A 12,441-nucleotide genomic window follows, 5' to 3' on the forward strand; every position below is an offset into this window, starting at 1 on the left:
GAGAGAGAATATGGAAAAAACACAGCCTCGATTCAGGATTGATGGCTCGCGCTCGATTAATTTACGAGGATCAAGCGCAAACTCTCCTCAGGTGATGCCAATGCTTCACAAGTTGCAAGGAAATTTTCCCTTGTTGACGGGTGAAGTGAAAGTTTGTGCACAAAGCTGGTTTGGGAAGAGAAGTGGATTGCATACTTTGGAATCCCTCTGCGCTGTTCTGACGAGCAAGTGAAGGCTTGGCCAGAGCGACTCTAACTAGTGGTTCAAATTAAACCCCGAGAACTCCAGGCTCCAACGGAGCACAAGCAGATACTTCACACCGATTTTCATGCTCAAATCGGCCGTTTATCTAAAACCGACAATCAGCTGCACATTTTAATGAACTGGAGAGAGTATGTCCCATGGACAGACTGACTCATTAGTCCCTGGATGGATTATAACCATCGATAATTTGTCTAAAATGAGGCTTTGATTGGATAACAGAAGAAAGACGTCTTTTTTTTTCCCCCCTGACTTGGGGATCAGCGCTAGGTCACAGTGCATGGCGTTAAGAAGGTCAATATGGAAACCAGACTCCTGGGTTCTCGCACTCTTCACAGAGTTCCTAATCCACACAGATCAAGCTGTGAGGCCTCAAAAGTGAAAACATACCCTTTGCCTAAATGTTAAGCAATGCGTTTTATTCACTGGTGTCTGTTGAGACATTGTTAGAGGGAGCCTCAAGAGGCCTGTCATTTTATTCTGCTTGAGAGCTAAAAAATACTATATGGCATTCCCACCAGATTTATCTCTTATGTCTCGAGCTAGGTTTGGCATGGGCTACTTTGCAGCCGAGACTCCATTCATTATTTCACTGTTTTCATTAGCTAGGTTTCTGCCATTGTTACTTTGAGTATATTTTAGCATACTGTATAAAAAAGACTTGAATGAAATGCCAAATATTGAATATTGGCAAACGTTGTACAAAAGAGTGTAAGCTCACCTGGTTCAGATTCTTTTTCTTTAAAGAAATTAGATTTATGAAGTTATGATGGATGGATTGCTGGGTAAATACTGTAAATAAAAAAAAGTTAAATGACTGATCATGCGCTTTCTTTATATAATTTCCTGGCTATAGACAATAATGAAGGAAGCAGGTATCAGTGGACTGACTAAAGAATTAACACACCCTTATCAACAACAACAAAAAATATATATAAATCGATAAAGTTGTAACTGGATGTTCACATATACTGATCATGCACATGAATGCCAAACCAAAATTGAGCATTCATTGATTTTTTTGAACTGTATTTTAGGAAAGGGTCCTGAAATGAACATAGAGACAAACCATGCTAACAACATAAAAGCCACAATAACCAGAGATATGTTTGTAGGAGTAAATCTGACAAATTTGACCCTGAAAAGACTGTACCAACTGTTAAGATTAGTAGTGTACTTTTATGCTCTGCGGCTGTTTTGCTGCCAGTGGAGCTGGTGCATTGCACATGGATGGATAAAGAAGGAGGACTTCCTTAGAATTCCTCAGCATAACCTCAAACCATCTGATAGATTGTTGAAACTTGGGTACAACTGGGTGTTCCAACATGATAATGACCCCAAACACACAAAAAAGGTGGTTGTAGACTAGATAAAGCAGGCCTTCCTGCTTTGTCCTATGCTAGGAAACTAACAAACTGAATTAAGCTCAATTGCTTCTGGTCAGATATCCAACCAGAATTCAGTTAGAAGCTTCTTATGGGAGAGAAAATGTGACAAAAACTATGAATGTATATATAATTCTGATATTATGTGGTCATTCATTCTGCCCTAGAATTCGAACAGTTCAAGAAAAGCATGTCAAGATTTGTGTATTCTGCATGTATCTCATCTGTGCAGTGAACACACACAACACCAGTGAAACACACACAGTGGACAGTGAGCACACAGGCCCGGAGTGGTGGGCAATCATTGCTGCGGTGCATGGGGAGCAGGGAGGGTGAAGGGCCTTGTTGCCATGCTCAAGGACTTGCCGAGCCCGGGTATCAAACCCACAACCTGGTCATCAATAGCCCGGAGCTCTAACCGCTGAGCCACCACTGCCCTGCATGTCCACAACGAGTGTACATAAACTTCAACCACAACTATATCAAAGAGCAAACAAGCATAAGAGGCCTGTCACTGAAATCACTGTCCCCATGCTAGTCCCCAAAAAACAGCCATCGATTTAAACAAAGCGTAAAGCGAAGCAGCTGAACATTGTAGGGCTCTTGGAAGCATTTCGTAAAGAGTTTTATTCTCTTGTAAAGAGCTAATGGAAACTGTTTACTTCACATACACTTCTTGCAACACTTCAGATATTCAGCTGAATGGAAAACTGGCTACTTTTCTAGGTTCCTTTTTAAGAGCAGACTGAATAGCACCTCCTATCTTCTATTAAATGTTAAGTTCTACATACAGCAAACAACCCTGTTCTTCTTTTGTTTGGGAGGATTTCTCCCGTAGGAACGTAATAAACACCAGAACAGAGCCTGATGAGACTGTAATGGTGCAGCTGATTATCCAGCTGAAGGTTTTATGACGCTCATAAAATTCAGCTGTTTTCTGAAGTTTCTTTTTTCCCCTCTCTTGGTCCATGCCATAACTTCTGTTTCAGAGCAAATTAATCCTGCCTCTCATCTTTTTGTTTACAGCGCATGAAGAAAGCTTTCCTTTTCCTGCTGGCATGTGCCACTGTGATTTATTCATCTTCATGCGTCACAGACTGGTTCCAATATGGTAATGAGGGACGGGAAAGTGTCCAGCCTTCTTTATTCCGTTGCATAAAAAGCAGTTCAAAGCCCTTTATTCCTAATGTGGAAAAATATTTATGTTGACTCCTTTGACAGCCCACTGGAGGAGGAGGAGGAGGAGGAGGACAAGGAGGAGGAGGGGGAAGGGTCTATGAAACTGTCGTAGGGAAGATGCTATTATTCACAATCAAGTCCCTTGCCATCACAATGGCTCACTTCCTAAGTGCGGGCCGTTACTTGCTCGTTCCCAACTGTGCTAGAAAGGCCGATTATTCCCGGTTGTTGAGCGGTCACTAAGCGCTTCCCAGGGCTGTCGCATTCCTCAGAGGAAAAGATGCTCCTGGACGATGACCTCTGCGCGAATCCCAGTACACCTGTAGTGTGTGGGGACAAGCCCCGACCATTAAAGGACAATGAGGACTAGCTGTGAATGAAAGCTAGTGTTGTCAGTTAACATGGCAACATAAGATCCGGTTAATTGTTAGCCACATTAGTCCTGACTGGTTGAGCTATCCATCATGTTAATCCTTTTTACTGTCCCCTTTTAGGGTCAGTTCAACCAAACAATGCTAGCATTATTAGCATCCCTCTAGCTATCCGAGCTGGAGTCCACTCCAACCTCTACTGCAACCTTCTCAGCGTCTATGGTCAATCCGTCTTGGTCCGGAGTTGTAGAACTGCAGTGAATATTTTAGCCTCCAATTAGCATTCCACCCGTAGCCCTTCCCCACTTTAAGGATTCGGCTCGGAAAGAAAGAAACCCATTACTGATGTAATGCAGAACAGTGATAAGCAGCTTAATGTCAATAGCTTAAAGTCTAAGGCCATCTAACATTTACAATTCACTTCCCTTCTCCGCCTCTCTCTGACCAAATTTCTTGGCACTGCCACTTCTAACTCCACTCACCTGTCCATTCCGGAAGGATTATGTGTTGTTGTTTTGCTTACATGTCATCAGCTTTGAATATTTCTCATTCCAGCCAGCTCACCTTCCTCAAATTCCTCTTAAGCTGAGTAGCCCAGGCTCAGCTTAACACAGCTGTGACAAATATAAATGACTTTATTTATTTATTTATTTATTTTTTAAACCAGCAGGCAAATTCGGATCTTTCTTTATTAGAAGCCCTTGTGACTGGAAACAAAAGGCATTGACCACTACAGCTATGTGCTTCCCTGATTATGCCAGACCACAACTCTCAAAGGCGGCAACCTGTTTCTGTGAACCTCACGCACTCTGCCTTAACCTCACTGCTGGTGTAAAATCTTTGACCTCATATAACTGAATGTCCCACTTCGATCGATGCAGAGACTTCTTGTTAGCTCCTTGGTAAATCTGTCCATGTGGTAAAATATCTCAATACGTGGAATTAAATATTTCCATGGGTTCTTTTGCTATATAAAAGATGCACAAGGCTTCCTTTGTTGTTGGGTGCACTGTGACATTTTCTTAATGAGTGTGTGAGTTTATTAGGAGTGCATCTGGCATTTTTGGCATTATTATATGTTTAATCCGAGTAAAACACGACTGATGGAGGACTTCTATATTTCTGTTTATAAATCTTCTATACAGCATTACCAGCAGTCTGAAGCTACAGGTTTAGAAAGGTCTGCTGCAGAAGACCAGATCCAGTCATACCCAGATATTTTAAAAACATAGCTTTTTGGCCTCTTCTCTACACAAAGGTGGGTTTTTTAAGTGCTCTTCAAGATGAGTTTTTTTAAGCGTGTTTTCAGTGTTTTCGTGTAGGTGAGCAAAATGCAGCTTTTTTGAAAAGCTGAGATCTCAATCAGTGCTTTTACATGCACTTCACAATCCAATAACTGCAGAAAATGTTCTTTTGTCAGTGATCATCTTATTTTTTTTACACAAAAGCCCCCATATGAACATACATCATTATATTTAAGTATTTAGAGTATTTAAATCCCTCAGTTTCAGCGCTGCTCCAAAACTGTTATGGCACTGTCTTTGGTTAGCCGCCGTTTGCTTTTTTTTCTGTTACCACGGGCGTCCGAGAGAAATGCAGGTAAACCTTTTACATGCACTGAAAATTCTGATTACTGAGCTAAATTCAGCTCTCTTCATCAGATTTCTTAATCTAGACTCTTCGATCTAATCTGAGAATGCTGTTTGCATGACCACTTAAGTAAATCAAACAACTGTAGAAATCCCATTATTGGATTTTTTGAGTGCATGTGTATGAGTATGTGATTCAGTGTTAACTCTCTCTTTCTGCCTAAACAGGAGTGTACAGAAATGGACAACGACAGTGACGTTACCAAGGCAACAAAAAAAAATACAAATGTAGATTTATTTTCCGTTTTTTCTTCCTGGTGTTGTTAGTTAACTGTGTGTCAGTTTCTGAATTAAGCATTGTATTTAGGTCTGTTTTGGCCATTACACCACTTCTTCAGAAATAAAAAAAAGGTACATTTAAAAAAATATTGGGATAAGAATGGACGTGGCCTAAAGAATTTTATTGTTAGCTGGGTTTTAAACAATGGATTTTTATGCACATTTCCCCATTCTCTGTGAATAAGCCTGGGAGCTCATTCAGAGCGAACTTTGGAAGAGCTGATTAAACGTCAGGAGTAGCCACTGCTTTGAAGGGTTAATCCCCTACTGCTAGACATCTTTACTGACTGCTACATGTTAAAATGCAATTTCTGTTTTCCAGCACTGTGGGCAGCTCAGTGTATGCTGTTACTCTTTGTAATTGGTATCCCCTTATGTTAACTGCACCTACTCAGCTGTTCTGAACAATCTGCCAATCTCCAAAACACAGCCGTCTCTAATGTGTGTTGTGGTGAAGCAAGGCATGGCACTCACTTTACTGCAAGGTCTGCAATGTACACTAAACTGGGTCTGTCAGCGTGCTGATGTTTTTTGTTACCCTGCGGAGCCTTCTGACCTTTCAGGCACTGCCCGTGGAGGGAAACTACATCTAGTTTACGTTGGCAATTTAGAATTAATTACTGCAGGGCAGAACTTTTGAGTGACGTTTCAGCCCAGTTACTGATGCTTCTAGGCCTCCCATGGAGTACATGCCTTTACATGCCTTGTCTTACATTGTGCTTCATTAAAAATCAATGTAAACCAAATGACCAAAAAAAAAACCCACAAGCTTCTAGGTGTTAAAGAACCGCATTCATTATATCCCTACTGCACAGCATGTGGTCTGCACACTGGAAAAAAGCTCAAAGGCGTACACTGACTATAGTTTATTCAGGGACTATAGGGATATAGGGACTATAGGGACTTAGACGCACTTATTCGCATCAAGTGGCATTTTTGTACAATAGGATTGAAGAGGAATAGTGTTTAGCTGATTATTCTCACTCTCTTCTGTGTAATCTTCTCAGTGGCATTTGTTTAAATAAGTGCTCGACATCACAGAGAGCGTTTCACTGAATAAACCAGCGTAACCCTTAAAAGAGAAGCAGTATTTTGCTCACAAGGTGAAATGCTATTGACTGTTTACAGATCCGTCTTGCAAACTTACTAATCTTAACTCTAGAAACTGCGTACACTTCTTCTGCAAGTACACTATGGACCCTATTCTAGCGACCTTTAGGCGAGCCGTCAACCGTGCACCGTGCAGCTTCATTTAGGGCGTGTCAGTGTGTCTTTGCTATGGTAAAGATGGGAAAAGTCATGTTCAAAGTGTGTTTTTGGTAAAACGTGCAATAAACCAATCAGTGTGTCACTTGCCATTCCCTGTAAGAGCCAGGTGCGGTCTGACTTTGGCGGACTGATATTTCAATGGTGCATAGTGGGTATGCGCACGTGTTGGGCATGCGCCAGAATTGACAATTTACTGCCAAGAAACGTCTGACTGTTGATGGCTGCCTAGGTTGTTTTCCGTCAGTGTCGCACCTTTGCCAAGATAGCAATACGCCAGAAATGTACCTAAACACACCGCATTTCGAGACCACCACGTCCATCAGAGTAGATATACTCGCAAGCATTGTTGCTATTTAAACAACGCAGGCGGAAGGTGTAAAAATGACTGTGACTGTTGACGGGGTATAAGATAGCAATGAGCATCGTGATGCACCTTGTGGTGGGGATAAGATAGGGCCCTAGAGCAAACTAGAGGATGCTCTGCTAGAACACAGTGGTAAAAACAAAGGATCAGAAGTAGATCAGCTTAAAATAGTTTGGATCAGTCCTATTTCTGTCTTGTCCTCAATGAAATCCCACCATGATTTTGACCAGGAAGAAGTGGATGGATGGCTGGACAGATGAATGGACTAAACCCCAGATCCACAGGTTTGGTTTGGATCCTTTACATTAAGGCCTAATCCTTTACATTAAGGTTCTTCACAGTTCTACATCTCTATTCCAACCATGGTTCTTCATAAACCGAAAGAAAACATGATTCTTCTATGGCACTGCTCAAACAACCCTTTGTAGCACCTGATTTTATTAAAGAATATAAAATTAAGAAGACTTTCTTTTGTTTGTGTTGAGTTACACCAGCAGCTTACCTGATTTAATTTTATTTGATTGATGACTAATTAGATAAACTAGGTATTGGAGGCTAACTGTAAATACTGGCCTTCCTCCGGTAAAGCTCTGGAAAGTGTTAAGCTAACACACACTTTTTAATTGTGTGTTTGTATTTATTCATTATTTAAATGTTGTCAATCTGAGATGATGATGACGACGTCAACACCACGTTACCTGGGGCTAATTCTGTTTCACTCATTGTTAGCCACGTTAGCACGCTTCAGATGGCCTGTTCCCTTTAAGGAACTAGAGTACCTCTTTCACACTGGAGGGAGAGGAGAGGCCCTGGCCTGACCTTCATGGAAAGTGTTCAAATAACAGGGCCGGGAAGAGCACTGAAGGGCCAGGAGTCACAGCAGCCAGCAGCGTCTCTGAGAGCCTCTTTCACTAGCGTGTGCTGACTTACTGTACTGACTAACCTGCTGCTGAGGCCCATGGCCAAGTCAGTGCTCGCTCAACAGACACATTCTGAAGGTCTAAAACAGCAGAGTTTGTCTGTGAGGTCTGTGAGATTTCGGTCTCACTTACAATACAATATGAACTGGGCATAATTGCTACTTAGATCCACTTCTTGTATGCAAAGCCAGCATGGCTGCTGTAATGTAATGTAACGTATTACACTGCGGCAAATGGCTATGGCTAGCTGATCGGCGTCACAGTATATTGTTGGTGAATATGTCCCACCATGCCTAATTGGCCAAGAACTGCCGATCTGAATCGAGTGGCCGGGCTGGGAGAAAACCCTTTTCTCCAAGCTGTCATGAGCAGGCTGTGATTTCCAAGCAACCGGGACAGAGTGGGTAATCATTTCTCACTCCTGCATGCTTCCCACCTGGAACAATGGCACACCATCACATTGCTATGGCAACTGCAACAACCAGACAAGCACTCCCCCTTTAGGAGGCAAATGAATGAGAAGAAATCTTGAAAAGGGCTGTAGAGCAAGGAGGCCTGGAGCGTCCCCCTTTCCAGTGTAATTATAAAATTATTGCCACAACAACAATAAAAGTGTCACACTTGACTAAGACTAAGCTCTGTTTTTCATATGTAAATCCATATAAGAGGGAGAGGAGAAACAGTGGTGACTGGGGCTGCAGCAGTTTACCGGTTTTAGGTATACCATGGTAAGAAAATTGATGGTTATCGTTATACCGTGTACATTCGCTTAATACCAGTACTGGGAAAAAATGCAACCGAAGTGCAAAACAATTTATTACTGTTTCCGGTGTTGCAAAAACTGAAAAATCAATTGACTAATGGAGAAAATAATCAGCAGATTAATTCATAATAAAAAAAAATAATTATTTGGAAACAAATTAGTTCAACAAAGCTTTTTTAGCTATAGGAAATATCTTATTCAAGCAATTTATTTACAGTGCCCTCCATAATTATTGGCACCCCTGGTTAAGATGTGTTCTTCAGCTTCTAATAAATTGAGTTTTTTTCTAAATAATATAGGACCACGATGGAAAAAAGAGTAAAATCCAACCTTTAACTCAAGTGAATTTATTCAGTAGGAAAAAAATACCACATTAAGAAATAATTGTTTAACATCAAATCATGTGTGCCACAATTATTGGCACCCCTGATGTTAATACTTTGTACAACCCCCTTTTGCCAACACAACAGCACCTAATCTTTTCTTATAATATTTCACAAGATGGGAGAATACAGATAGAGGGATCTTTGACCATTCCTCTTTGCACAATCTCTCTAAGTCATCCAGCGACCTGGGTCCTCTCCTCTGCACTCTCCTCTTCAGCTCACCCCACAGGTTTTCAATGGGGTTGAGGTCTGCGGGCTGAGATGGCCATGGGAGGAACTTGATTCTGTGTGTGGTGAACCATTTCTGTGTAGATTTGGCCATATGTTTTGGGTCATTATCTTGCTGAAAGACCCAGTGACGACCCATCTTCAGCTTTTGGGCAGAAGCCACCGGATTTTGTTTGAAAATGTCCTGGTATTTCAAAGCATTCATGATGCCATGCACCCTAACAAGGTTCCCAGGGCCTTTGGAAGAGAAACAGGCCCACAGCATCACTGATCCTCCCCCATATTTCACAGTGGGCATGAGGTGCTTTTCTGCATACTCAGCTCTTGTGTTACGCCAGACCCACTTAGAGCATTTGTTGCCAAAAAGCTCTCTTAGTTTCATCTGACCAAAGCACACGGTCCCAGTTGAAGTTCCAGTACTGCTAAGCAAACTCCAAACCTTTGCGTTTATGATTGTGAGTGAGAAAAGGTTTTTTCCATGCATGCCTCCCAACCAGCTTGTTGGCATGCAGATAGCGCCTGATGGTTGTTTTGGAGACTTTGTGACCCCAAGAAGCTACCATTTGTTGCAATTCTGTAACCGTGAGCTTTGGAGACCTTTTTATTTCTCTTATCCTCCTCACTGTGCGTGGTGGCAAAATAAACTTGCGTCCTCGTCCAGGCTTGTTTACCACTGTTCCAGTTGTTTTAAACTTCTTAATAATTCCTCTGACAGTAGATATGGACAGGTGTAGGTGAGTGGCTATTTTCTTGTAGCCATTGCCTGACTTGTGGAGGTCAACACACATCTGCCTTACTTGAATGGTATGTTCCTTTGTCTTTCCCATGTTGAAGAGAAATGGCCTCTGTGTCACGTCATATTTATACCCCAGGGAAACAGGAAGTTGTGAATTACTAATTAAATGTTCCTACATACTCTGATCAACTTCGTAAACTACTGTAGAATTGACAGAAATACTTTAATTACATTTATTTCCTAAGAAATGTTAGGAGTGCCAATAATTATGGAACAGGTGATTTTATGAAGAATAATTATTTCTTAGTCAGGGTTTTTTTTTCCCTTAAAATTCACTTGAGTTAAAGGTTGGATTTTATTCTTTTTTTCATCGTGGTCCTATATTATTTAGAAAAAAAATCAATTTATTAGAAGCTAAAGAACACATTTTAATGGGTGCCAATAATTATGGAGGGCACTGTAAGTGTATAATAATAATAATAAGATGAAGAAGAACAAGAACAACAGCAACAAAATACCATTATTTCGTGAAAATCTTACCATTGTAACCCTAGTGGTGACTCCACTCCAGGGGATTACTAATATGGGAATTGGGGGCTGATTTCAATATCCAGTAATATATACTGATACCAATGAAGATATAACATGTAATATTTACAATTAGTGTTTTACATTAAGAGAACAATTATTTTTAGAAAACAGGAAGTGTCTGTTATAAAACCCGATTCCACAGTTAAATACTTAATAAATAAGCATCTATAATCGCCACACAACTTAATTAGGTAGTAACTGAATGCTGTGTTAATGTGCCAAATTAACTAAAGCCATTGCACTTTTAATTGGACTGTTATGCTGCGAGTATGGACCATCCAGTGTACTGATAAATGAGTTAGAACTTAGGCTTAACAACTAGACAAGGTGATCTACTAAGAAATGCTGTTTTAAACCCAAGCTAAATCTCAAATCACCCTTTTACTCTCTAAGCAGGTTATAAAATTTTGCCCTCTAACCCCAAATTTTGCAGTGCCCTCTCCTCACTGGCCCCCTGTAGCTGCCTGCATTATTTAAAACCCTGTCACTGGCCTACAAAGCTAAAAATGGACCTTCCACCTGATGGCAATGGTCAAAACTCGATCTGTACCAAAAGCCATTAAAGCTTCAAGTATGACTGGGCTTGACCCTACATCCCTTTAGATGGACAGAACACAAGCATCTAGGCTCACCTCTGCCCTGGCACAGAGGTGGCGGAACAGTTCACTTGCTGTCTTCTTTAAACACAGACCAAAGATAATTTATTTTGAGAGCTCCTAATTCAGCACTAATCTCCTAGTTATTATAGGCATGTGACTGCACTCAGATGTCTGACTGAGTTCTTGTGCATAGTATAGTATTGTCTATTACGCATCTTCTGTATCATGGTATTAGCGCTGCCTTTTTTTATTGGGCAGTATAGCCTATTAGCCTATTCATATTAGCTAGTTTTCTGAGTGGACAACTGAGCACTTCTGTAAGTCACTTTGAATAAGACAGTCTACTAAATGGCATACATGTAAATGTTGATGTAAACTATATGTCCAGCCGAGATTTAAACATACGTCTGAACCTCAAATAGACATAACAAGGTCACTGTTTGGGTGCAGGAGCTGCTATTTAAAGTCCTGTGCAATTGCATTGAGGCACTAATGAAAATTACGGTAAATCATTACATAGCTGTTCTATACTATGGAGATTGTGTCCGGCTTTGGCAATAAGTAGTTGCTTGTCGGCACTAGCTTCTACTGGCTAAAATAGCACCTATTATTACATATGCTACTGGCTTAATTGACGTGATATTAGATAGTGTACATTAGCTTGTTTCAAACATGTGCTACTGGGGGACGATCTAGGCAAGGCACAGTGCAGATAGCGTCAGTTAGCTAGCTAACATCATTTTATACAGGGACTGTGGCAGTTCCAGAACCATTTACAATACAAGGGGTCCTTCAAGGCAAAGACTAGTTAGGGTATAAGTTAGCTAAACAATCAGCGAATATTTAACGCAGTGGCACCTGTTGACATCAGGGGGGCCCAGGGTTGCGCTAATCAGTTACATTACTTTCATTTTGTTAAGCATTGGTGATTAAGCTTCGGATTGGAAGACCTCTGCAGCAGAGATTAACTACATTTCAGACAAGACATTTAAGAAAGAATCATACTCTGATATTTCAAATAATAATAATCATTGCCGTGACATTAGTTGAAGCACCTTTGGCAGCGATTACAGCCTCCAGTCTTTTTGGGTACCTGCACACAGGATCTTTGGAGCTCAGCCAGAATGACCATTGGGTTCTTGAACACCTCTCCTACCAAGGCCCCTTCTCCCCTAATGACTTGGTGGGGCGGCCAGTTCTAAAAAGAGTCTCTGAGCTCTACAGACAGTTCCTTCCTCCTCGTGGATTGGGTTTTTGCTCTGATATGAACTGTCAGCTGTGAGGTCTTATATAGACAGGTGTGTGTCTTTCCAAATCAAGTCCAATCAACAGTCACATTTATCACAGGTGAACTTCAATGTGAGGAACTCCAATCTAAGACATGGAAATTCAAATCTTAAAGATGATAAAGAGCTATGAGCTAGATTTCAAGTGTCATAGTAAAGTGTGCAATTTGAGTGC

At 41.1% G+C, this 12,441-nt stretch overlaps 1 protein-coding gene across 4 annotated transcripts in view; it reads right to left on the minus strand.

The window, feature by feature from the left end:
* Positions 1-12,441, minus strand: part of adamts3 (ADAM metallopeptidase with thrombospondin type 1 motif, 3) — a 201,006-nt gene that overhangs the window by 113,924 nt on the left and 74,641 nt on the right. The gene's annotated exons all lie outside the window — the stretch shown is intronic.

Source organism: Salminus brasiliensis, chromosome 20 (assembly GCF_030463535.1).
Source record: "Salminus brasiliensis chromosome 20, fSalBra1.hap2, whole genome shotgun sequence".
NCBI classification, from domain to species: domain Eukaryota; kingdom Metazoa; phylum Chordata; class Actinopteri; order Characiformes; family Bryconidae; genus Salminus; species Salminus brasiliensis.